Source organism: Plecotus auritus (assembly GCF_963455305.1).
Source record: "Plecotus auritus genome assembly, chromosome: X".
Lineage (NCBI taxonomy): Eukaryota > Metazoa > Chordata > Mammalia > Chiroptera > Vespertilionidae > Plecotus > Plecotus auritus.
Window position 1 is genome coordinate 19730885 of NC_137784.1, and position 27882 is coordinate 19758766.

The 27882-nt window shown below is 40.7% G+C and overlaps 1 pseudogene across 1 annotated transcript; it reads left to right on the top strand.

Annotated features, from left to right (window-relative positions):
- LOC308239537 (small ribosomal subunit protein eS8-like) lies at window positions 1-27663 on the top strand (annotated as a pseudogene). The gene is made up of 3 exons: window positions 1-147; window positions 26849-27333; window positions 27559-27663. The product of its transcript is annotated as a small ribosomal subunit protein eS8-like (transcript).
- Window positions 27664-27882: the final 219 nt, after the last annotated feature.

Consider the following 27882-nt stretch of genomic DNA (forward strand, 5'->3'; position numbering starts at 1 on the left):
ATGTGGATATCTGGGCAGAGGACAGCAAGAGAGAAGGAGGAGATAGAGGACATGAAGTACAATGACATTGAGTTGAGGATGGCTCTGATTGTGGATGTCACTGTGGCAGGAATGGATAGTGTGTGTGGGACAATAGTAGGAGATGAAGTGAGAGAGGTACCAGGGAGCCATAGACACAGACAATAGTGTGGTAGGTAGGCTTGGGGGTGGGGTGGATGAGCTAAAAGGGGGGGGGGGGGGAAGGGGGTTATATGTAATACTTTGAACAATAAAGATAAATTAAAAAGAAAAAATAATGTAAACACATTTTATATATAGTATATATAGATAGATCTATGTATACATAAATATACACATTTTGTTCCTTTTAAAAAACAACAAACACATAGAGAATGAATAAATCTAGATTGAAATATTACCAAAAATAATTTTAGATGATATAATTATATGTAATGTTTCCTTTCTTTATTTTCTGAACATTTTCCATATTACAAATACATCTCCTTTTTATTATGGTAAATAACCCATCAGCATAAATAAAATAAACTGGTTAGGATGGGTAATTTTTTTTCAGTTTACTTTATCAGACTCCTACTGTCACTAAGACATGATATATATGTTTTTAATCCTAATATAGACATTTATAATCATTATCAAGTATTATGCACTGTACATATGGGCCATCATTGAACTAAATGTGGTTATGCTGTGCAGACTATTTAAAAACTAGAAACAATGAGACTTGACTTTGGATAGTGAACACACAATACAATATACAGATGATATATAATAGAATTGTACACTTGAAACCTATATAATTTTATTAACCAATAAAATTATGTAAACCAAATAAATTCAATAAAATTTTTAAAAATAAATAAAAGCTAGAAACAATGAAAATTTCCATCACCTGATAGATGGGTAAACAAAATGTGATGTACTTAAACAATGGGAAGAAATGGAGTTATGTAGGTAAAAGGGTACAAATTATCAGTTAGAAGTAGTGTAAGTTCTGAGGATCTAATGTGCAGAATAACAGGTAATAATACTGTACTCTATTCTTTTTTTAATATATTTGTATTGATTTCAGAGAGGAAGGGAGAAGGAGAGAGAGCTAGAAACATCAATGGTGAGAGAGAATCATTGATCAGCTGTCTCCTGCACACCCTCTACTGGGTTTCCAACCTGCAACCTGGGCATGTGCCCTTGACCAGAATCAAACCCAAGACCCTTCAATCCACAGGCCAATGCTCTATCCACTGAGCCAAACCAGCTAAGGCAATACTGTACTCTATTCTTAAAAGTTGTTGAAAGTAGATCTTAATCATTTTCACTACAAAAAAAGTAACAACTATCTGCAGCAATGGATATAATTATTTTGATCTTTATAATCATTCTACAATGTTAATTACACCAAATCAACTTGTGAAATACCTTCAATATATGCTATTATATATGTCAATTATTCTTCAATAAAACTAAAATCTTAAAAAATTAAAAATGAAATCCTTCCATCTCTTCCGATCCCTTGCTATACTTATCTCTATAGCAAGTATCACAATCTGACATTTTATCTATTTTAGTTTTTATATTTTCATTTTCTCTTTCCAAACTTCCACAGCCTGCCACAAGAAGATAAGCTCCATGAGAGCAGATGTTCTTCATGTTGTTTATTCCCATGTCTTTAGCACCAAAGACAGAGCCTGGCAGTACCTCAATACATCTCTATATATAAAAGCCTAAGCGACCATTAAGACTGGTTGCTATGACACACACTGACCACCAGGGGGCAGACACTCAATGCAGGAGTTGCCCCCCACTGGTCAGTGCGCTCCCACAGCCAACCTCCTATGGCCAACCAACTTCCCATGGTCCCTCCCCCTGGCTGGCTGGCCCTGATTGGCCTGATAACCAGCCAGGCCGAGGGACCCCACCTGTGCACAAATTCATGCACCGGGCCTCTAGTTTTTAAAAAAATGAACAAACAGGTATCATTGGGGATATCTGGAGAGAAATGGGCAGGACATAATGATTGGATAGAATTTTTTTCTATAAATTTGTTTTATTATATTAAAAAATAGATAAACACAAAAAATTATAATTAGTGGTTAATTTTGTATACTGTAGGTCCTCGGGTTACATCAGAGATCCGTTCCTATGGCACACGTAACGCGATTTTCGCCATAAGTTGGAACCCACCTACATAAGCACCTACGTCACTCACATGGAGCACATACACAGCAGTAATGAAGTGAAACAGTAAAAAAAAATTTAAAAGAAAGATAACAATTTCTGACCTTTACTTGTGGTAAATAATAAACAACACAAAGCACATATGTACATATGTCAAAATGACAGAACTTTTTTTTTTATAAATAAATGGGTGTTGTAATAAAATATAGAAATATTTAAAAATGCTTAAAGAATGTCTAAAAACATTAGGAAGGTTTTGAAATGTTTCCTGAAACTTAAAGTGTGATATTAAGGACACATTTCCCACTGCCCTGAAGCATGTGTACCCCATAGATAAGGATTTGAACTTCTGTTACTGACTCAGAGTGACTTGCTAAGATAACCATTTGTGTGAGTGATGTACTTTCCCCAGATAACCACATGTAGCCCCTTGCTCTGTTTGAGATTAACATGTGTGTATTGACATAATTCATTGATAGCCACCTGAACTGCTGCGGGTATGAAACAGACTTTAAAAATAGGTCCTGGCCAGCTAACGGTGCTCACCTGTCGAGACAGCCACAAAGGCACGTCCTTTTATCAGTCCGGCAAGCAACGCCGCTGCATGCTCCTCTCCCTGCCAGATGACAGAAGAACGGCTAGGACCTCCCGATCGATATGCAACCGAGCTCTCAGGTGAGGAATGCTGGCCCCCTGCATCTGGACCAGACCAGCCCAGCTGCCAGACCCCAGAGGACAGCACCACTGGGATCCCACCAAGCCTGTACCCGCAGCATCAGGAACTTGTGTGAGTAATAAAGTGCTGTGTGATTTGCAACTGCATATGTTTCGTGTGGTGTAATTCCTCCGGCAGTTAATTGAATTATTTTGCGTACGCTTAAAATTGAAATTAAAGCTTCTGATCTTTTCGGTCCTAGGCCTGTCCTTGGTCCTGCTTGCATAGAGTAGCCTCTTGGCTAGCAACTACTTGAATGTCCCAACACCTGCATGGTTAAAGTTTATCTCAAGAGACGCCTTAGATCAGTGTTCAGCAAACTCATCAGTCAACAGAGCCAAGTATCAACAGTACAACGATTGAAATTGCTTTTGAGAGCCAAATTTTTTAAACTTAAACTTCTTCTAACGCCACTTCTTCAAAATAGACTCACCCAGGCCGTGGTATTTTGTGGAAGAGCCACACTCAAGGGGCCAAAGAGCCGCATGTGGCTCACGAGCCGCAGTTTGCCGACCACGGCCTTAGATAAACACCCCAGATCCTTTCCTGGGATCTACTTGGGACAATGCGAAATGGTGATATAACCATGAAACTATGTACGTTGAGTCCGACTTAACCCGAGGACTGTCTGTAGTAGGAATATGGGCTTTTTGTATTTTCCTATACTTTTAAAGTTTATCAAAACGAAAAAAAATGACTCAAAATGAAATAAAAATCATATTGGTACCAAGAACAGTTGTTATAGGCACCTCATACTGATACCAGAGTGGTGTTCTGGGACAGGACAGCCCCCTGAGTCAGTGGGAGTGGGCTGTCCCCACCCTGATTCTTCTCTTCTCATATAAGTGAATTTATAGGAGAGACCTTGACTGCGTTGTGAAAAGCCAATTTATTAAAGCAATTAAAGCATGCATCTATATTAAAAAAGCAAAAGCAAAGCAAGCAAACCTATACATCTGGCTCATGAAGCACAGAAGGGCTCTCAGCTAATCTGAAGAGCAAGTGGGGTGGGGGTCTGAGGCATTATATACCCTCCTGTCTATAGGCTTCAAAATTCCTCCGCTGACTATTTTGGTACAGATTAATTCTCAAGGTCCCTGTTAATTTGTTGTGGCCTTCCCAGAATTCATGAAAAGCACCTGGCAACTTTATCTTGCCAAGCCTTGAGACTGCTGGCTGCTCTGCTTAGGGAGTAAAAATGGCCCTTTTTTTTTTTCCTTTCCCCTTCCCCCCTCCCGTTCTGCATTCTCTCATTAGGGAGGTTCGGCTGCGTCCTTGCCTGGGAAAGATAATTGTTTGTTAGTTACAAGCTGGCTGCAAATTGCCCACAGTGTTTGGCCTTGCTTTAACTTGCCTGCCTCAGTTTCCCTATTTCTCCTGCCCTGGAATCCTGTAACATTCTGCACCTGCAAGATAAACAACCTTGCGGTTTGGAGCTCGGCTCTGCTTGGTCCTGCCATTATGTCTGTACTTTCTTCTTCATCCACCCCTTACCCTGTCTGCCTAGCCCAGTGGTCGGCAAACTGCGGCTCGCGAGCCACCTGCGGCTCTTTGGCCCCTTGAGTGTGGCTCTTCCACAAAATACCACAGCCTGGGCGAGTCTATTTTGAAGAAGTGGCGTTAGAAGAAGTTTAAGTTTAAAAAATTTGGCTCTCAAAAGAAATTTCAATCGTTGTATTGTTGATATTTGGTTCTGTTGACTAATGAGTTTGCCGACCACTGGCCTAGCCCTATTTCTAACTCCTCTCATATTCACACACTTGAGATTCTTAATCTATATTGCAAGATTTACAAATATGGGAAGAACCTAGTCTACACTAATAAAAGAGAAACATGCAAATTGACCATCCCTCCGCTACACCCACCAGCCAATCAGAGCAAGTATGCAAATTAACCCAACAAAGATAGAGGTTAATTTGCATACACAGGCGTGGAGTGAAGACTGAAGGCAGTGTAGAAGGAAGCCAAGCGCTGCAGAAGGGAGCAAAGCTGCAGAGAAGAAAGCGGAGCGGCGGAGACGGGAGGGAAGCAGGCAGAAGCTTGCGGGGCAGCGAAGAAACCCTATTCCTCCAGCTGCAGGAAGCCCTATTCTTGCAGGAATCTTCCTGCAATGGGCCTCTAGTATTCAATAAAAAGACAGTACAATAAATCTGTTTGATGAAATTTCATACAACCATTAAGAAGCATATGTTACCATTAAGAATATCTAACAACATGGTAAAATGTTCTAGATAAAACATTAAGTGAAGATGGCAAGATTATAAGTGTGGTACATGTTAGTGTGTGTATGTATATATGTATAATACATAAATAGCAAAGAAAAATGTACAGCATTTTAATATGATTTCTCACTAAGAAGTGAGCTTATGAGAGATAATTTTTAGGCTTTTTCGTGCTTCCAAATGAAAGGAGTTTTTAGGGATAAAATAGGAGTTTTTAGGGGTGAAAAAGTCAGGTTTAGGAAAATTTAGAAATTAAGGGATCCATGGAAAAAACACAGGGCTACAGAGCGGCAAAGGGTACATTTCCATAAGACAAGGGAGTTGGGAGTGGCAGAAGGTACATTTCCATAAGATAAGGGAGCTGGGAGTAGCAAAAGGTACACATTTACAGAAAAAAGGGAAGGAAGCCCTTCATTCAAAGAAGGAAGAAAAGCCCAGAGGAAATAGGAGAACAATAAGGGAGAAGAAGGAGGAAACCTCTTGTACTTCATGAGAGACTTGAACTCTGGAGTTGCTATAGTGACCAAATCAAAGGGAAATAGTGACCAAACAGAGGGGTTATTGAGGCACAAAAAAAACCTGTAGCCTTTATAAACCCTGGAAAAAGGGACTCAGTGGGACTCTTTCCCCTTCCCCACGTGGGAGTCTGTGCTTGTTTCTCAATAAATTTCCACCTTTGCTCTACCATCTTTCGTCTGTGGTTTCATTCTTCAACTCCACCGGACAAAGAGCCTGGGAAATCATCCTGCCCAGGGGAACACCGTGCGTTCCAGTCAAATTTTCCTGTTTCACAAACTACTGATAGAAATTTTCATATTAAGAAAAAAGGATAAAATATCTTAGAAATAAATTTCCCTCTACTGTATGTAAATTTCATCTCTTAATAGAGCCATCTGATATTTAGGAACATTTCTGTTTAGCTTTATAATCATATTTTATATAATTACCTTTAGTCCTTTATTTCTTTATAAAAGTCTAGTATTTCCTATTATGCACAAGAATATTATCCTCTTGTGTCCTTTTCCTCCATTTCCTCCCTCTTCTCTATTACAACACCCAATTTTAGGTATTTTTAATGGCTCATCTTTTTTGAAAACTCATTGAATAGTATAATATTTTTGAGCATCAAAATATAGATAGAATGATGGTCATTGTATAATCACTGACTATAGTAATTATCTGGCTCTATGCCAGTGCTGCAGAGCTCTGTGTTGCAAAAGTTTCTCATGCTTCTCATATTGGTGACTGAGAGAGTCAAGCCTCTAGAAGTGCAGACAAATCATCATCATCATCATCATTATTATTATTATACCTAGAGGCCCAATGCACGAAATTTGTGCAAGAGTAGGCCTTCCTTCTCCCAGCTGCCAGCATGAGCTTCCCTCTGGCATCTGGGACCCGGGCTTCCCTTGCATCCTTAGCTTCATCCAGAAGGTTGTCTGGTCTAATTAACATATTATGCTTTTATTATTACAGACTAGAGGCCCGGTGCACAAAATTCGTGCACGGGGGAGGGGGGTGTCCCTCAGCCCAGCCTGCACCCTCTCCAATCTAGGACCCCTTGAGGGATGTCCGACTGCCCGTTTAGGCCCGATCCCAGTCGGACATCCCTCTCACAATCCAGGACTGCTGGCTCCCAACTGCTCACCTGCCTGCCTTCCTGATTGCCCCTAACCACTTCTGCCTGCCGGCCTGATCACCCCCTAACCACTCCCTTACCGGCCTGATTGATGCCTAACTGTTCCCCTGCCAGCCTGTTTGCCTCTAACTTCCCTCCTATGCTAGACTGGTCACCCCTAACTGCCCTCCCCTGCAGGCTTGATCGCCCCCAACTGCCCTCCCTTGCAGGCCTGGTCCCTCCCAACTGCCCTCCCCTGCTGGCCATCTTGTGGTGGCCATCTTGTGTCCACATGGGGGCAGGATCTTTGACCACATGGGGGCAGCCATCTTGTGTGTTAGAGTGATGGTCAATCTGCATATTACTCTTTTATTAGATAGGATAGAGGCCTGGTGCATGGGTGGGGGCCAGCTGGTTTGCCCTGAAGGGTGTCCCGGGTCAGGGTGGGGGTTCCCTTGGGGTGTGGGGCTGCCTGGGCGAGGGGCCTGTGGTGGTTTGCAGGCCGGCCATGCCCCCTGGCGACCCAAGCAGAGGCCTTGGTATCTGGGGTTTATTTATCTTCTACAATTGAAATTTTGTAGCCTGGAGCGGAGCCAAGCCTTCTGCTTGCTCCGTGGCTGCCACCATTGCTGTTTGGGTTTATGTATCTTCTATCATCGAAACTTTGTAGCCTTGAGTGGAGGCCTAGGCCGGCAAGGGCAGGTGGAAAGCTTGGCTTCCTCCATCGCCAGGGAAACCCAAGCCTCCCTCCTACTCTTTGTGGCTGTAGCCATCTTGGTTGGGTTTATTTGCATATTCGCTCCTGATTTGGCTGGTGGGCGTGGCTAGTGGGCGTGGTCTTGTGGGTATAGCGGAGTGATGGTTAATTTGCATATTACTCTTTTATTAGATAGAATTATTACTACTAAAGCATTCTCAATATTATTTTGTATCTGTTGGATGTGTATAGCATTGGGGTTAGATAATCATATACTTTGCAAAGTGGTCCCCCCAATATTTCAAGTACTCACCTGGCAGAATACATATTTATTACACTATTGAAAGGAGTTTTTAGGGGTGAAATAGGCAGGTTTAGGAAATTTTAGAAATTAAGGGGTCCATGGAAAAAGCACAGGGCTACAGAGCTGCAAAGGGTACATTTCCATAAGACAAGGGAACTGAGAGCAGCAAAAGGTACACATTTACAGAATAAAGGGAAGGAAACCCTTCATTCAAAGAGGGAGGAAGAAAGCCCAGAGGGAATAGGAGAACAACAGGGAGAAGAAGGAGGGAATCTCATGTACTTCATCTGAGACTTGAGCTCAGAGTTGCTATAGTGACCACATCAAAGGGAAATAGTCACCAACCAGAGGGGATGTTGAGGCACAAAACACTGCAGCCTTTATAAACCGTAAGAAAAAGGGACTCAGTGGGACTCTTACCCCTCCCATGTGGGAGTCTCTGCTTGTTTCTCAATAAATTTCCATCTTTGCTATATCATCCTCAGTCCCTGGTTTAATTCCTCGACTTCACCAGACAAAGAGCTCATGGTTCCCTTATCTCTATTGTTGACTATACTAGTGCCCCGGTGCACAGATTCATGCACATTGAAAGGAAATTAATTAGAAGGTGGCCAGCCAGGTGGGACTGGGTGAGAAGGGCCAGACATACCCTGGAGACAACTTCCTGCAGTCCCTCCCCAGCTAACTGCACCTGGGGCAGCACTGTAGCTCAAAGGGTGTCTGCAAAGTGAGCAGGGTCCCTCTGGCAGGTGGGGTCCCTCGGCCTGGCCTGCGGGGATTGGGCTGAAACCGGCTCTCCAACATCCCAGAAGGGGTCCCAGATTGCGAGAGGGCAGTTCTTGGGTAACACACCCCAGAATCAGGCTCCCTCTTCTCTGGTTCCGGGGTGCGTCACCCGAGAACCGCCCTGCCAAGTCACCACAGCTCAGCAGCTCCTGCATTGAGCATCTTCCCCTGATGGTAAGTTCGTGTCATACCTACCAGCTGGTCAGACTGTCACTTAACCTTTTATATATATATATTTCTTATGCTGTACTTTACCTCCCATGACTATTTTTTAACTACAATTTATACTTCTTAATCCCTTCATCTTTTTCTCCCAGTCCCCCTTCCTCCCTCCCCTCTGGCAACCATCAGTCTGAGTCTGTTTCTGTTTTGTTTGTTCATTTATATTGTTCTTTAGATTCCATATATAAGTGAGATCATATGCTACTAATCTTTCTCTGACTGACATTCCACTTAGCATAATACTCTCCAGGTCCATCCATGCCACTACAAAAGGTAAGATTTCATTCTTTTTTATAGGTAGTAATTTCCCATTGTATATATCTGAGGAGGAAACTGGTCTTGCAAGGCGTGTCAGGCCATAAAAATTGTGAACAATGCACTGCCCCGGGGGAGGGGGGTAAGGGTCATTATCACTGGCCCCAGGACAGATCATCGGATATGGCCTGGGGAACCCCAACACCTGGGGGCCTTCCTGTAAGCCCAGGAAAGGGGGTGGAACCATATCTACAAGACAAAGACCCCAGAAGGTTATAAAAAGTGAAGCCCTCTGCGTGTTTCCTCACTCTGATTTGGAAATTATTCCTGGAGTCCACTAGTGTTAATAAACAGGGTCCCTCCCTTTCTCTAGGAAGCATGCTTGGTATTTCCTTGGTCTTCTACAACATATGTACCACCACTTTTTTTACCCAGTCATCTATTGATTAGCACTTGGATTGCTTTCAGATCTTGGCTATTCTAAATAACACTGCAATGAACATGAGGGTGCATACATTCTTCTGAATTAGTGTTTCAGTTTTCTTTGGATATATACCCAGAAGTAGAATTGCTAGGTCATAAAGCAATTCCATTTTTAATTCTTTGAGGAACCTCCATATTCTGGTGTGAAGAGATTTAAAGTAGCAAGAAAGGGATGGAGACAGTGCCCACAAATTAGCAACTATGGATAAAAAGGGGTCACGTGCTAACCTGACAAGCTCAAGGAAGGCCTGCGTGGTGGCCTTGCAAACTCAGAGGCCTAAAGTAACCACAAAGGATGATCTGAAATTAAAACTTTTTATCCCATCTGGCATGGCTCAGTGGTTGAACTTTGACCTATGAACCAGGAGGTCACAATTCGATTCCAGGTCAGGGCACAAGCCTGGGTTGCCAGCATGATCCCCAGTGTGAGGCATGCAGGAAGCAGCTGATCAATGACTCTCTCTCATCACTGATGTTTCTATCTCTCTCTCTCTCTCTCTCTCTCCCTTCCTCTCTGAAATCAATAAAAATATATTTTAAAAACTTTTTAAATTAAAAAGCAGCCTATAGTGGGTAGTCATGTTCTAGGCCAGTATCTTCCCTGACAAAGATCAACTTTGATCTTAACTGAGCTTATTGTCTTTATGCATCTAGATAACATACCTTTGGAATGTCTGGGTAACTTGTAACTTCCCTTTTTGCGGACCCCCTAGGGCACAACCAATGCACCAGGGCAGAGACCTTGAATTCTTTCATTGTTATTGTTATCTTGTTAATTGTTGACTGTTAACTAGCCTGTAACCATCTACTTAAAAGAAGCACTATCATTTTACTTTTTATCCAATCCCAGAGGTTACTACTCCCTCCACCTTTGCTTTCTCCACCTCCCTAAATCAATCACCAATGGATTTCTTGTAACCCACCTACATCTCCTCCTTTGTTTGTAATATTATAAAACTAGAGGCCCGGTGCACGAATTCGTGCATGGGTGGGGCCCGGCTGGCCTTCCCCAATCTGGGCCGATTGGGCCAGGCTGGCTGGGGGGAGAGGCCTGGAGTGGTTGGCCAGCTGGCCCTGCCCCCTGGTCAAATTCCCTGTTGAACTCAGGGTGCAACTCCTGGTCCAGGGGACAATTTGCATATTAGCCTTTTATTATATAGGATAAGATGCAAAACTGCCCTTCTCTGGAGCACTATCTCAATCCATTGAGATTCTTCTTCTGGGAAATGGATGACAGTTTGGCTCAAATAAACTTACAAAAGTTCTTTACAGGTTTGGATGTTTCTTATATTAACACAACACAACAGAGCAAAGTTTTTATCACTCCAAAGTCTGGAGCATAAAGGGAAGGAAATAGTGTTATTGGATCCCAAAGACACCTAGTGCCAAGGAGAAGGCACTCAGCGGGAGGTGTGGTTGTGGAAGAGGAAGTTAGAAATGTAGTCCTAGTGAGTTTGGGATTGGAAAGAAATGCCCTGCATCTCTCTAGTCCCACTCCATGATCACTGATTGAGATGGGGCCTCTTGTTGCCTGAATCCAATAAACATGCAGCTGGAAAGGGAGCCTGCAAGTGAAATGGGAAATTTGGACTGGAAACATGAGTTGTCCCCCTGGCAGGATGGCATACCAGGCTCTTTGTCTGTTGGAGTCAAAGAATGAAACACGGATGGAAGATGGTAGAGCAAAGGTGGAAATTTATTGAGAAACAAGCACAGACTACCACGTGGGGAGGGGGAAAGAGAGTCCCTTTTTCCAGGGTTTACAAAGGCTGCAGTTTTTGTGCCTCGATATCCCCTCTGATCGGTCACCATCCCCTTTGATTTGGTCACTATAGCAACTCCAGAGCTCCAGCCTCAAGTGAGGTACTTGAGGTTCCCTCCTTCTTCTCCCTTATTGTTCTCCAATTCCCTCTCAGCTTTTCTTCCTCCCTCTTTGAATGAGGGGTTTCCTTCCCTTTATTCTGTAAACGTGTGCCTTTTGCTCCTCCCAGCAGCCTTATCTTACGGAAATGTAACTTCTGCCACTCCCAGCTCCCTTGTCTTATGGAAATGTTCCCTTTTGCAACTCTGTAGCACTGTGCTTTTTCCATGGACTCATTTTTTAAAAATGTCCTAAACCTGCCTATTTCACCCCTAAAACTTCCTTTCACAAGATTCAGTTAGCAGAGCTCAGCCTACCAGGCCATTAATTAGTGCAGATAAGGACAGAGAATGTATTTATGTGTGTGTGGGGGGGGGTTGACAATGTAGAATAACTCTCACAGGCTACCACTTTTGCCACTTAGCAAATGCGACAGCAATCTTTACTTATTGATAGGGGTAGAAATAGAATATTGAGGACCACGTAGAATTGTAAGAAATATTAACCATGCTCTGTTAACCATGAGTGTTTTGTTCTGATTAAAGAAGGCACATTCTAACCTGGCTGGGAGTTGTATGGGACCTGGAAGCTCACCTGGAAATGCAGCCCATCCTCCCTATCCAGAAGCTGCCTATTATCATGGAAAGATTAACAACCTTGTTGCAGAAACCACAGAGCTACCAGCCCTTTGAAGACCCTCCCTGCCCTTTGAATATCACCAACCCTTTGAAGATCCCCAGCCCTTTGCATATCACAAGACCTTGAAGACCCCCAGCCTTTGCATTCCTGCAGGCCTTTGCAAATCTCTAGACCTGTAAACTGCCCATTTGGCATATCCTTTTGCCTACTTTCCCATGTAAACTTTGTCCTTCTGCCCAACATAAGCAGCTAGCTTATGGTGGAAGGGGAGAGGAGATTTTTGTGGATGACCTGCTGCTCTCCCATACTGCCGGCAGTATTGGAATAAACACTCATATATGATTCAACCCTGTCTCTGCTGAATTGGCTCAAGTAGTGACAGGCAGCATAGACCCATTGATTGTCGGGTTACATTGTGTCTGCTGTCAGCATTTCTTGCAGACCCATCTTTAAATCAGACCTACATATTTTCCACTTCTGTTATTTGGTCATCAGGAATTTTCCATGAAAACATAGGTATTAGTTGAGAGTGAGGTAGAAAAAGAACAGGAATGAAGAGTAGGAAAAATAAATATCTCTCTTCTTGCACTGCAATTTCTGGCTGGTGCCTTCCAGTAGCCAAACTCAACCAGAATCCAGAGGCCTATGTAGCCCAGATGATGAAGTCTATAGGTATCAGCTTCATAGAGAGAGATGACAATGTGTGGCTGAGGGGGGAATGAGTGTAAATACTAAGGTAGAACAACAATATAACATTTCAGCACTGTAAAAGTCTCTCTTTGGCCACCTCCTTGTTACAACCATCCTCTCTCATAAAAATAACCATGCTCCTGTCATTTATAGTAATCACCTGCTCACTTTCCCACATGGTTATAATGTTACAGAAAACCGAAGAAGAACAAAGCAATACTTAGAGAGATGGAGTTACATTTATTACGTGTGGGTCCAGAGGAAAATGTCTCTCAAATTCTGGGCTCCAACATGCAGGAATTTTCCCTATTTATATGTTTTTACCTTCTTTGTCTCCCAAATATGGGGTGTTTCCAGCCCCTTTTGCAAGTTCTTAAAGAGCTGGGGCCTTGAGACCTCAACCAGAGGCCTGGCCTGGTGCCAGCACTGATAACCTTGTCTGGGGAAGGTTTAATGGCCTCTCTGAAGTGGGAGTAGTCTTAGCAAGCAAGAGTTTACAGAAGCCAAATAGCAGGGCTAAAATTTCAAACAGCAGTATTTATATAAGATGGATGCTTCATTATCACATAAGTAAGCTTTCTTAAATACTTAAGTTTAATGTTGTGTTTTCTTTTTGTAAAGATGTTATTGTAAGGGATTGTGGACGAAAAGGGGTGACATGCTAACCGGACTTAGAGAAGGCCTGCTTGGCAGTCTTGCAAACTCAAAAACCTAAAGTAACCACAAAGGATGGTCTGAAATTAAACTTTTTTCATTAAAAAGCAGTTTACAGTGGGTAGTCATGTCCTAGGCCAGTATAGTCCCTGACAAAGATCAACTTTGATCTTTACTGAGCCTATTGTCTTTTTGCATCTAAGGTAACATACCTGTGGAATGTCAGGGTAACTTGTAACTTCCCCTTTTCACCCAACCCCTCAGGGCACAACAAATGGTGCCAGGGTACAGACAACAAATTCCCTCATTGTTATTGTTATCATGTTAATTGTTGATTGTTAACTATCCTATGCCCACCTGTGTAAAAGAAGCAAGTGTCTAACATTTTACTTTTTATCCAGTCTCAGAGGTTTTTCCCACACACAGCTGCTTTACTTTCTCCCGCCTCCCTAGTCAATCACTAAAGGATTTCATGTAACCCACTTACTAATAACATTTCCTCCTTTGATGGTAATGTATAAAACAAGGTAAAAAAAAAAAAAAAAAAAACCACCGAAAAACCCACCATTCTCCGGAGCACTATTTCAATACGTTGAGATTCTGCTTCCTGACAATTGTTAACAGTTTGGCTCAAATAAACTCACAAAAGTTTCTTCCAAGGTTTGAATGTTTTGTTTTGTTTTACGTTAACAGGATCTTTAGTTTTCATGTTGTATCTTTTAGATGTGTCTATGTTACTGCATGCAGCTCTCTTTACCCATTTTCATTGCTGTATACTTTTCTTGGCAACAATATACAATTATTTCCCATATGACCTGTGATTTGAAATTTGGGTTAGCTATAATTGGGGTTTTATAAATATTGTTAAGACCATTCTCTTACATGTCTTAGTGCATGGGAGGAGTAAATGTAAGCATTGAGCAATCTGATGATTGAACGTTGCTATGTTACATAAGGAAATATTTTTTTATCCAAAATATATTGTTTTTCAGCCATTTTTGCCTTTCCTAATTCCCACATCTGTCAAATTTTCCCATTCCTCCACTCCTCTGTTGGGAGAATATTTTGTTTATTTTCTTTTGAAACATTACTTCCTGACCTTCAAACAAATTCTTCTGTGCCCCATTGCTAGAGGGCAGAGAGCCCTTTAAACCTTGTGACCTACTTAGCATGGCTGTAAATGTCATTCTTATTCATAGCAACATTTAATGCTTTCCTGGATTTTGCTAAACTATTTACCACAATGATATATTGCAGAATTGAATTCCACAGCTTGATTGTGTTCTGCATAAAGAATTGTATTGTTCATCAGTCTAAAGTGGAATGTGATTCATTCTCATTGAAAGTCAGCTTGTTTCCATGGGATGCAAATAGGAGGAGAAAACACCTTATGTTTTCAGTAAAACATTCATTACTTTTACAGCGGTTTCTCCTTATCATAGTTTACTAAGTAAATCACACTAGAGTTCCTCCCAAACATAATTCTTTTATTATTTTGGCCTTTTTACCTGGCATTAACATTTGGCCTGATTTTAACCTGTCACCTTTTACATAATCTTCATTATAAATTGACTACTGAGTGAAACTGATGCTCAAAAGAAATCTGCAAACACTGCAAGGAAAAGACATCAGCATTATACAGTTAGGAATAAATCAGAATTGAAAATACAGAATTTTTAAGTTCAGCTCATAAAAATGCTCCAGTGTCTTTTCTTCTATCTGCTAGAAAAGTAGAAAGTGCTTTCTTATACCAGTTTAATTACATTAAATTTATCTCATTAAAAAGTACTTATATGTAATCAACAGTGAAATAATTCTTAGGTAATTATTTTTTACATATGTGAAAATTGCTGCAAATATGTTCATGTTAAAGCAATCTAAATGCCCTCGTAGTGAGTTTCTTTGCAAAGATGTTTCGAGTTAGCATTTCTGCCCATGAAAGTGTTGCAAGAACGCTGTTCTAATACCAACAGGAAACGAATATAATTATTTTAGCTCCCCAGAAAAATTGTTTGCAATAGTATTATCCTTTGAATACTGATTGTCAAACCAATGGTTTATGCACATCTTAAAATACTTTTTATATATAATGCCAACAGAAAAAATTTTTTTAAAAAGGATTGAAAATAAGAGACAAAACACAATTGATTAACAGCATCCATAACCATATTAATATTCAATGGAATAAAATGGCTATAGATTTTTATGAACATTAATTTGAATATTCAATATTTGCACATAAGTTTAAATGATATTGAGAGTTTATTACTTTGTATATAATTGTTTCTTGTGAGACTCTTTTCATATATTAGTTCAGACATGCTTGCCTTAATCTTTCTTCTTGTAGACAATTGTATGGCTATTAAATACAGAAGGCTGTTAGGTGAACTTTTCATAGCAAGTATGTTGCTTTTCACCCATTAAACAATGTAATTGCTTAAACAAATCAAATGTGAGTATATTAATAATCATATCAAGATCTCTAACCCCTCCAGACTACAATGATATAGTAATTTAACAAGAATTGCTTTGTTCCTCAACAAGCCTGTCAGATCTAGGTTTTAATTATCTTCCTACCACCTCTAGGCCTTTTCATATTCAGACGGTATGTAAATTAGTGTAGTCTCTCATTTTGAAAGAGTTAAGGGATAAGAATATCTCTAAAATATTTCTCTCTTAACCACATAGCTGCCTTCTTGTAGAATGTACATCCAAAAGAAAATATAGAATATTAATTATGGAAAGTAAGACAAGTAGGGAAAAACCCTTGCTGTCAACAAAATAAATACTAATAACCCTTAGGGTCATCAAAGTATAGTTGAAAGAAAATTAGTTTAAAAATTATTTTACAAATTTCTGAAACAAAACAAATTTTGGTCTTCATTAAAATATATTTATTTTTTAACAAACATCTTTAAAGCACCATATATGTTAGGTACTACTCTAAACTTGGGACTATAACACTGAACTAAAACCACAAAGCCTGTTTTTGTCTGTTTACATTTTTGCATGCTAAGGAGAGGGACAGAAAATAAATATATAGCAATATGATATGTAATATATCAGATAGTTGTAAGTGGTATGAAAAAAAGGAAATGGGGTAATGGAGGGAGTGAATAAGGAAGAAAACCAAGGGAAATCAGGAAACAACTTATCTTCTTACAGGAAAGTTGAGCAGTGAGCTGTAGTAAGGGAGTAAAACATGTGTATCGCCCGGGCAGCGTGGCTCAGTGGTTGAGCATCAGCCTATGAACCAGGAGGTCATGGTTAAATTCCTGGTCAGGGCACATGCCCAGGTTTCTCACTCGATCCCCAGTAGGGGCGTGCAGGAGGCAGCCGATCAATGTTCCCTCTCATTATTGATGTTTCTATCTCTCTCCCTTCCTCTCTGAAATCAATAAAATATATTTTTTAAAGATCCAAAGGGAGACATCATGTAGTTTCATCAGACTAGTGTTCTAGTGAGAAATCTATATTGGATTATAAATTTGGTAATTATCAACATATAGATGATATCTGAAGCCATGTGTCTTTATGTAATAACTCAGCGGTCGTCAACCGGTGGTCCGTGGACCACTGGTGGTCCGTGAGGTCTGAAAATTTGGCGACCACTGTAATAACTAGAGGCATGGTACGGTCCCTAGGCCTGGCCAGTGATCGAAGCACAAGAGTCTAGCATGGAAGGGCAGGTCCCAGCTGACCTCTGGGCCCTGGGCAGCACCTGGGCCCCTGAGTCCCCATGTGCCCCCCTCCACCTGAATCACAGTGCCCGAGTCCCAACGTGGAGATGATGCAGTGAGTGTGGCCAGACACGCGGAGCTGGGGCACAGCATGGGCCTCTGGGCTGCCCAGCAGTGGAAGCTGGGCAGGCAGTGTGCTCTCCCGGTGGGCCTCACAGACTAGCTCCTGCACGAACCCATGGGGAGCCCAACTGGCCCTTGTGGTCCCGGAAGCTGTGGCTCAGCTCACCTGGAAGAGGCTGTACGGGTGCAGGGCAGGCTCCTTGAAGGTGCCCGGCACCTGAGCACGTGGTGGGAGGAAGGGGGGGCTTCCCTGGTGGGCGAGCCCTGGTGTCCCAGGGGAGGGTAGCAGGGGGAATGAGAGCAAGCTTGGCAGACACCCTGCATTCTCACCACACCTCTGTCCCCATCAACCACATAGCCAGCAAGAGGTCACAGCACATCAACGACACCTGCCATGTTCTGTGCCACCCCATGGTGATCAGCGCACATCATAGCCAGCGGTCAAACTCCCGGAGGGGACAATTTACATATTAGTCTTTTATTATATAGGATGAGGGACTGGGTAAATATTGAGAAGAAGACTGAGCCCTAGAGCTTTTCAGTGGTTGAAGTTGAGAAGAGGAGGAGAATATAGCAATAGAGACTGAGAAAGAACTCATGTGATCAGAGGAAAACCAAGAAAAAATGTTGTACTGGAAGCCAAGTACAACAAGAGAACTAAGAGGTTGAACTAAGAGAGAATGAATAATTGTGTCAGATGTTAACTGGTCAAGTAAAATGAAGATTGTGAATTATCATTGGAACTCACAAAATGGAAGCCATGAGAGAATGTCATTAAACCTGTTTCATGTAGTTTGGGTAAAAGCTTGATTGGAGTGGGTTAAAGAGAGGACAATAGGAAATAATTGAAGACAGTGTGCAAATAGCTTTTTTTGAGAATTTTAATGTAAAGAGAGGTAAAGAAATGGAGAGGAAGGATATGTAGTTACAGAAGTTTTATTTTGGGAAGGAGAGAGAACAGGATATCCATGTGCTGTTAAGAAATATCAGAGTAAAAAAAGCTCAAGAAAAAGGAAAGAAAGAGAGTTACGTCTTTGAGTAGACAAGAGAGAATAAGACTCAGTTCACATGTGTGAGGGTTAGCCTTGGATAGCATCTGTAACAATTCTTTGAGAGCAATAGAAGAAGAGAAAGGGTATATAGATCCAGATGAAAGCAGATTGGTAGATGTGGTAGTAAGAGTGGACTCTTTTATCAGTTCTATTTTATTTCATTAGGAAATAAGAAAGGTCAAGAACTGAAAATAAATAAGGAGAGGAAATATTCATACTGTGTGAAGAGAGATGAAGGTATGAAATCTGGTATAGTAGGAGAACAAATGCGTTAGGGAAATATGGTATAAATCCATCAGGACTCATGCATTTACAATGAGATCCTGTGTTTTTCCATTCAACTTCAGCTGCTTTGATGCAGATATAAAATAGGCAGAGAGTTATATTTAGTTGTGGTTGGGATTTTGTCAGGCAAGTAAAATGAAGAGAGGAGAAGCAAGGAAACGGAAAGTGTATGTGGGCTGGATAAGGTTGAAAGTGACAATTGAGGGGTTGAGAGAGGGAAAACATGAAGATCAATTGATTGGTGATTCTATGCAGTTGAATAATAAAGGTCGGTTTATAAGATGGAAGAAATTGGATAGAAAACGGCCAGTGATCAGAGTGAATGCATGGGAATGAAATTATAGAGTACAGATATCAATTATATCAGGTATCAGAGAAAGAGAACAGACTGCCTTCTTGATCTTTGTATTTGAGCCAGAAGGTGTTTGGGTCATGGTTCAGCATTGGATTTATTAGTACAAAGGCACTACAAATAAGTGCCCTTGACCAGAATCAAACCTTGGAACCTTCAGTCGGCAGGCCAATGCTCTATCCACTGAGCCAAACCGGCTAGGGCCATATTTCATTTCTTTACCTGGTCACTTCAATTTATGATGTCTAACTTTCTTTTTTTAAAAAAAATATATTTTTATTGATTTCAGAGAGGAAGGGAGAGAAAGAGAGAGATAGAAACATCAATGATGACAGGGAATCATTGATTGGCTGCCTCCTGCACGACCCCTACTGGGAACTGAGCCCGCAACCCAGGCATGTGCCCTTGAGCAGAATTGAACCTGGGACCCTTCAGTCCGCAGGCCGATGCTCTATGCACTGAGCCAAACCAGCTAGGGCTATGATGTCTAACTTTTAAAAGTTTAAACTGGCCGAAACCAGTTTGGCTCAGTGGATAGAGCGTCAGCCTGCAAACTGAAGGGTCCCGGGTTCGATTCCAGTCAAGGGCATGTACCTTGGTTGCGGGCACATCCCCAGTAGGGGGTGTGCAAGAGGCAGCTGATCGATGTTTCTCTCTCACCGATGTTTCTAGCTCTCTATCCCTCTCCCTTCCTCTCTGTAAAATATCAATAAAATACATTTAAAAAAAATAAAAGTGTAAACTGTAATGAGAGATTTTGGTTTGATTTCACATTGAAGACTCCATAAGATGGTGCAAATTCTTTCTGCTTTTAAGTCTTGCCTTTGTTGTCATCTTATCAGGGAAACTGGGGTGGTGAGAATTGTCAGGATGAGTGAATTATCATTGAACTTATGAGTACTTCAAACTTCAGTTTGTCCTGTCTGCTAACACTTTGATCAATAGCTTGATAGCTAAACCCAGCAATTGCCCTCAAATAACATCCTTGGCTCACTATTATCTGAAGAAGTTTTTTTTCCCCCTCTCTGGAAATCATCTAATTTAGGCTTCAGTTCCTTCACTACTCTGATAGTCCTTTAGAAAAGTATCAATTCTATTTTATCTGCATTTATCTTGTACTCTAGGAGCAAAGATATTCTGCATCATTTTACATCCTATGCAGAGTGGAATTCACTGTCCATGTTTCAAACTTCTTGATGCATGCGCAACTAAAATCAGACTCTCTTAGCATGAGCTTAATCAGTGCCTGATTGAAGAAAACAATGAAATCTTTTCCTTATTCTTCTAAATAATCATGATCACTTTTCTTCCCTTGAACCTACATAGTGTTCAGTCTACTTTTGGGGTACATATCACATTCTGTCTTATTATTACCCCTCTTATGTTATTCCACATAGGAAATGCTCCTGACAATCTTGCCTTACAATTTGGTCTTCAATGATCCATCTTTTGGGATCTAGAACTGCTCATCACACCTCATCCCTTGGTGTACCTGACACAACATTTTGGTAATAATCATTGAATTTCTAGTTTCTTTTTTAAAAATTATTTTTCTTTAGAGAGAGAGGATGGGAGAGGGATAGAGAAATGGAAACATTGGTAAGAGAGAAACATTGATTGGTTGCCTCCTGCACGCCCCCTACTGGGAATGGAGGCCATAACCCACCCAGGCATGTGCCCTGACCAGGAATCGAACCTGGGACCTCTCAGTTTATGGGTCAATGCACAACCACTGAGCCACACCAGCCGAGCAGATTTCTATATTCTTCATCATCATGTTTTTCATCTGAAAGCATTCATTTGTTTTTCGTTCTCTAATTTGATACCACACCTGTAAAAATCCCTCCATGTTCAAGAACCAGGGAATCATATTTTATTTTATTTTTAATCCTCACCCAAGGATATTTTTCCATTGATTTTTAGAGAGAGTGGAAGACAGAGGGAAAGACAGAGAGAAATATCGATGTAAGAGAAACACATGGATTGGTTGTCTCCTGCACAAACTCCGACCAGGGCCCTGGCCAGGGAGGAGCCTACGAACGAAGTATGTGCCCTTGACCAGAATCGAACCTGGGACCCTTCAGTCCGCAGGCTGATGCTCTAGCCACTAAGTTAAACCAGCTAGGGCCATATTTCATTTCTTTACTTGGTCACTTCAACTTATGATGTCTAACTTTCAAAAGTTTAAACTATAGTGAGATATTTTGGTTTGGTTTCACATTGAGCATCTAGTCAAATAAAACACTTAGGTCATCTTCATGTGAAAAAGAAAGCAGTTACATCTAGCCATCTCCCTTTCTGTTCTGGGGTGATAAACAAATTGAACAAAATGTCAAAATTTTATTCCTATTGCAATTTGCTTTCTTGTTAGAGACCATAATTACAGTCTCTGGTGTCCTATTAATTATTATGAATTTCCACCTTATATAGTAGGTATTGACTCATGTTTTTAAAAACTGAACATTTTATTAAGCACATTTTATATCCTTTCCTTTGAGACTTCAATCTTTCTCCCTCATTTGTTTCTGTCCTTTTAGCACAAGTAAACAAAATCTTTTCGAATACTATCTTTGTTCATCATGTTTGTACAACTCATAAAAGTAAGATTGATTAGAAAGTTTATGTGTGCTCTGGTCCTTTTAAAAATTGAAAACTATTAATATCCCTTCATAAAATATTGTATAAGCAAGCACAATAATTAAGCATATGTGTTCTATACTCACGACCAGGGACTAAGTGGCCATAACTGCTTGTCACATTTTGGCGAGAAGTTAGAAATCAGTTGTAAAATAATAAGTAAATACATAGGTTAGTTTATCATTATAATATTGTATGGCATATCATTTTAGTCATAACTGTGAGTTTAGGGTGCTTTCTAAACTCACAATTATGTGACTTTGAAATAGGCCTAAATATTTAAATTAAAAATTCCTGCTCATGAAACCATAATACAACTTTGGATTAGAGACCAAATGGAAATACAAAATAAATTTTAGGTTTGATGAGCAAAACAAAATAAATTTGAATAATTAGAAATTGTTAGCAGCTAATAATAGTAACTGGTAATTAGACATTATTGTTTTTCTTACAAAGAAATTTTTGAATATCTCATAAATTTAAAGAAACATTTAAAATTTTTCTACCAAGAAATAATACTTTTAGTTGGTTTAGAAACTCATTTATTGATAAAGTTAAGCCAGTATCTAATAAAAGAATACACTCAGTTTTTAGCAATTTAGGTATATACACACATATACATGAACTAGCATATATACAAATATATCCTTACTATTCTTTCAATATTCTGAATACATTCAATTAAAGAACATATTGAAATTTAAAGGTAAACTATGAATCTTAGTTCATACAGTCACATAGGGGAGAAACCAAGATGGCAGCATAGGTAAACACCTGAACTTGCTGCCTCGCACAACCACTTCAAAACTACAACTAAAAAACAAAATGGACATCATCCAGAACCACAGGAAGGCTGGTTAAGTGGAAATTCAACAACTGAAGGGAAGAGAAAAGCACACTGAGACTCACAGGAACTGCAGAAGTAAAGTGCAGAGGTATGGAGGAGCGCGGGCGGAGAGGGCTGGCAACTGAGGATGTGCCTGGCTTTTTCAGTCCGCAGGGAGACGCAAGCTCCTGACTGCTCTGAACTCCAGTTCTGGGCAAGACTCTGGGGACCCAGACTCATATGGGGAGAAACTGGACTGTCTGGCAGTGGGTGGAACTCGAGGGCAGCTTTCTCTCAGAGGTGCTTGCAGTGATTGCCAAGGGACACTGAGACCTGGGGGCCTCTTAGGGCAGGGCTGATGGGAAGCCATTGCTGTTTGCTCTGCCCTGAGACTCCGCCCCATCCAAGTTGTGTGCAGAAGCTTTTGCATACGAATGGTCTGGTCCTTTGAAATCCAAACTTAACTAACACACTGCAGCTGAGTCAGGAGACCCAGAACATTCAAAAGAAGGCCCGAGGCCCCACAGCAGCTTGCATTGCTTCATAGCTGGGTCTCATCTGGGCACCTCCAAAACCCAAACAAAGAAGAGGAATCTGCATATCTCTCCGTAGCTCCTGCTGGGTGGCCTCAGGCAGAGGCTAAATTTGCACCTCCTTGGAGATCCAAGAGCCAGTGTACCCAGAGGTCAGAGTGGGACCATCCAGATTACAACTCCTCAGATCCATAAGGGACACACTCAGGGGGCAGCTCAGTGAGCACCAAAGCCCCACTGAAGCAAGTCTTGTCTCATAAGGGTGTCTCCAGCACAGAAGTTCTCCCATCATAGACACAACTGATCCTCACAGCCAATTGGCCTGGAGGTCAATTCCTCCCAGGGATACCAACAACAATCAAGGCTTAACTACAACCAGACTGTGCACACAGCCCACAAAGGGGTGCACCAAGAGCGTCCACCTCAGGTAACTGGGGAGGCTGAGCCACTGGGCCCTATAGGACACCTAGCACACAAAGCCACTCTATCAACTCAGGCAAGCAACCAAAATGTGGAGACAAAGAAACAGGTCACAAATGAAAGAAATGGAGGAAAGCAAACTACTGGATATAGAGTTCAAAACCACGGTTATAAGGTTTTTCAAGAATTTTCTAGAAAAGGCCCGTAAATTTAGTGAGACCCTCGAGGATATGAAAAAGAACCAACTAGGAATTAAGCATACACTGACTGAAATTAAAAATATTATGCAGCAGACTAGAGGATCGCAAGAATCGAGTCAAAGATTTGAAATACGAAGAAGCAAAAACCACTCAACCAGAAAAGCAAAAAGAAAAAAGAATCCAAAAATATGAAGATAGTGTAAGGAGCCTCTGGGACAACCTCAAGCGTACCAACATCCAAATTATGGGGTGCCAGAAGAAGAGAGAGAGCAAGATACTGAAAACCTATTTGAAGAAATAATGACAGAAAACTTCCCCCACCTGGTGAAAGAAATAGACTTACAAGTCCAGGAAGTTCACAGAACCCCAAACAAAAAGAATCCAAAGAGGACCACAATAAGACACATCATAATTAAAATGCCAAGAGCAAAAGACAAAGAGAGAATATTAAAAGCAGCAAGAGAAAAACAGTCAGTTACCTACAAGGGAGCACCCATACGATTGTCAGCTGATTTCTCAACAGAAACTATGCAGGCCAGATGGGAGTGGCAAGAAATATTCAAAGTGATGAATAGCAAGAACCTACAACTAAGATTACTCTACCCAGCAAAGCTATCATTCAGAATTGAAGGTCAGATAAAGACCTTCACAGATTAAAAAAAGTTAAAGGAGCTCATCACCGCCAAACCAGTATTATATGAAATGCTGAAGGGTATTCTTTAAGAAGAGGAAGAAGAAAAAGGTAAAGATAAAAATGATGAACAACAAATACATATCTATCAAGAAATGAATCTAAAAATCAAGTGAATAAAAAATCTGATGAACAGAATCATCTGGTGAGTGTAATAGAATCAGGGGCATAGAAAGGGAGTGGACTGACAATTCTTGGGGGGAAAGGGGTATGGGGGGGTTCAGGAAGAGACTGGACAAAAATCATACACCTATGGATGAGGACAGTAGGGGGGGTAAGGGCATGGGGTGGGGTGGGAACCGGGTTGAGGGGAGCTATGGGGGGAAAAAAGGGGAACAACTGTAATAATCTGAACAATAAAGATTTAATAAAAAAACAGTCACATCCGAAACCGGGTTGGCTCAGTGGATAGAGCGTCGGCCTGTGAACTGAAGGGTCCTGGGTTCGATTGCGGTCAAGGGCATGTACCTTGGTTGCGGGCACATCCCCAGTGGGAGGTGTGCAGGAGGCAGCTGATCGATGTTTCTCTCTCATCGATGTTTCTAGCTCTCTATCCCTCTCCCTTCCTCTCTCTGTAAAATATCAATAAAATATATTAAAAAAAAAACAGTCACATAATTAAAACTTAAATAAATAAATAAAGATAAACTATGAAATACGTGCAATTAGCATCATCTTATCTATATGAGTTTTATTCTCTTAAGATCATGTAACAAAAATAAAACTGAGAAATAAAGGTAAATTATGAAGTTAAAGTGACTGCAATTGTCAATCATGATGTCAATTTTATAAGTTACATACATCAAAACAACCCCATATTTTATTGCCTGACTTTGTAGTACTGAAATGCTATAGTTGTAAATTTGTAAGATGCATTAATAATTTTAAAAATGATTTGTTTTAAATGTTGTGCATAAGCATGTGATTTCATCACAGTAAAAGAAATTTGAAACTATTTTTTTTCCTCTACATGCCCTTCTCCCTTTGATAAATCCAGGCCCTTAGTAGCTTGGTATTTCAAATGCACTGTATTTACTATAGACACCATTTTAAGTTATTTCTTATGTGCAGTAGTGTCTGCATCAAGCTGAGCACCAAAGAAAAACCAGGTTTCAATACATTGTTATGAATAAGTGGTAAAACCAGATTACCCAGTGTTTATCTTTAACAGTTAAGCATTAAACCATTAACATTTTTCTGTAGGTGATGTGCGCATTAGTCTGCATCATGAAATTCATTACTTAAGTTATGTTGATTGATATTTTTTCCCCACTTAAACTATTGTTTTCTTGAGGACAGGGGACATGTCAACATTTCAGTCAGATGAAGTTGAAAGGTCACTAATCTAAATGTTATAACCATGACATCAGTTTCAACTTCACTACAGTATGATACTTAGAGAATCTAACTTCCCTGAGCCTTACTGGGTTTTTTTGAACATATCAAAAGGGAAATATTATATATGTTCTGCTTTCCTAATATAGATAATGCAACAATTGAATAACATAATACATATAAAAGAATTTTTCTAGCTCTAAAATATCGTGAAAAAAATGTTGTTTGGTTATTGTTTCCAATAGCAGTTTCTAAAAAGAAAGGAGAGGTAGAGGTAGAGGTAGGATAGAGATAGATAGAGATAGAGATAGAGATAGAGATAGAGATAGAGATAGAGATAGAGATAGAGATAGAGAAAGAGAGAGAAGAAACAACTTATTCCTTTATTTTTATAACTAGAGGCCTGGTGCACAAAATTCGTTCAAGAGTAGGCCTTCCCCCCGGCCCCAGCTGCCAGCACTGGCTTCCCTCTGGCACCCTGGACTCAGGCTTCCCTTGCAGCCCCAGCTGGTCCAGAAAGTCGTCTGGTCTAATTAGCATATTACACTTTTATTATTATAGATATTAGAGAGCATATAATCCTCAAAATTACTACTTTAAATGGAGAAAAGGGGGGTTAGGAGGAGGCTGAAAACGTGGAGTGTTTGGTTGTCACAATATCTGTAAAGTGCCACTGTGGTTTTGAGAGTGAGTAGCTGAGAGGCTAAGCTTTCTGCAGCCTGCAGGTAGTGCCCAACAAAGAATTATCCTACTCAGAATGCCAATAGCTATACCAAGAACAGATTATTGAAAAACATTTTTATATCTGAAATAACTAAGTTGAATTGTATAGCAGTACTTGTATTTTTAAATTCTGGATCCAAAAATCAACATTTATAATAACCCAAGCATATTCCTATTCAAATGCTTATGTGTTAAAATATTTTATGAAATATATCATAGCCTATTAAATGATATATGTATATAATGTGAAAGCTTTTATAAATACTTCTTAATTATTGCTGGTTTTATGTAGACCTAACTTTATTATTTGAATTATTTCTATTCAGTGTTAATGTTCTGTATATTGTTGAAATATTTTTACATTAATGTAATAGGTACTTTTGGGACACAATATACTTTATTAGAAATGAACTTTGGTGCATGAAAAGAGAAAAATTGTTAAGATTCCTTATACTATTTTGCCCTAGGTAACTGCAAAATTCTCTCTAAAACTAATAAACAAGACTAATTCTCCCACAATATTTTTTGAGGCAACTTTAAAATATTGTAGGATGAATCCAATGACTTGTCTTCATACTGGAAGGATGTCTTCACAAGTAGAAATTAATCCCTCCTTTCCCAGAATTAAAAAAGTGCCTTTCTTTCTTTCCAGCTGGCGCCAAGCCATGGCATCTCTCTGGACAACTGGCACAAGCACCACAAGACTGGGGTCAAGAGAACCCCTATCCCAAAAAGCAGAAAAATGAGCTAGGATGCCCTGCCAACACTAGGATTGGCCCTACGGCCCACAGTCTACATGCAGGGAGGCAACAAGCAGTACCATGCCTTCAGGCTGGATGCGGGCAGCTTCTCCTGGGGCTTGGAGTGTTGGACACAGAAAATAAGGATTATTAATGTTGTCTACAATGCATCAAACCACAAACTGGTCCATACCGAGTAAAGAACTACATTGTCCTTACTGACAGCACACCGTACCGACAGTGGTACGAGGCCCACTGTGCACTGCCCCTGGGCCACAAGAAGGGGGCCAAGCTGACTCCTGAGGAGGAAGAGATTTTAAACAAAAAATGATCAAAGAAAATTCAAAAGAAATATGATGAAAGGAATAAGAAGGCTAAAATCTGCCTTCTTCTAGCAGGGGTCCTCAAACTTTTTTAACAGGGGGCCAGTTCACTGTCCCTCAGACCGTGGGAGGGCCGGACTGTAGTTTAAAAAAAAAACTATGAACAAATTCCTATGCACACTGCGGGCCCAGGACGCGTCGGCTGCTAAGCAGGACAGGCAGCGGCACCCGGCGGGCCGGATAAATGTCCTCGGAGGGCCGCATGTGGCCCGCGGGCCGTAGTTTGAGGACCCCTGTAGGAGCAGTTCCAGCAGGGCAAGCTTCTTGAGTGCATTGATTCCAGACCAGGCCAATGCGGCCCAGCAGATGGTTATGTGCTTGAGGGCAAGGAACGGGAGTTCTAGCTGAGGAATAAATCTTCCTCCCTCCTATCTTAGCTCATGTAAAAAGGGTGTTTATTGTTCTAGAAATAAAAGAAGTGCCTTCACAGCTAAGTGTTGAAATCAATGCATTTATTATATACCATCAAATCATTCATCCTTCCTGTGGACAGTACAAGATGTCATCCAAATAACTTTATCGAGATATTTTTTATCATTCTTGAGGCATAAATTGCCCTTAAT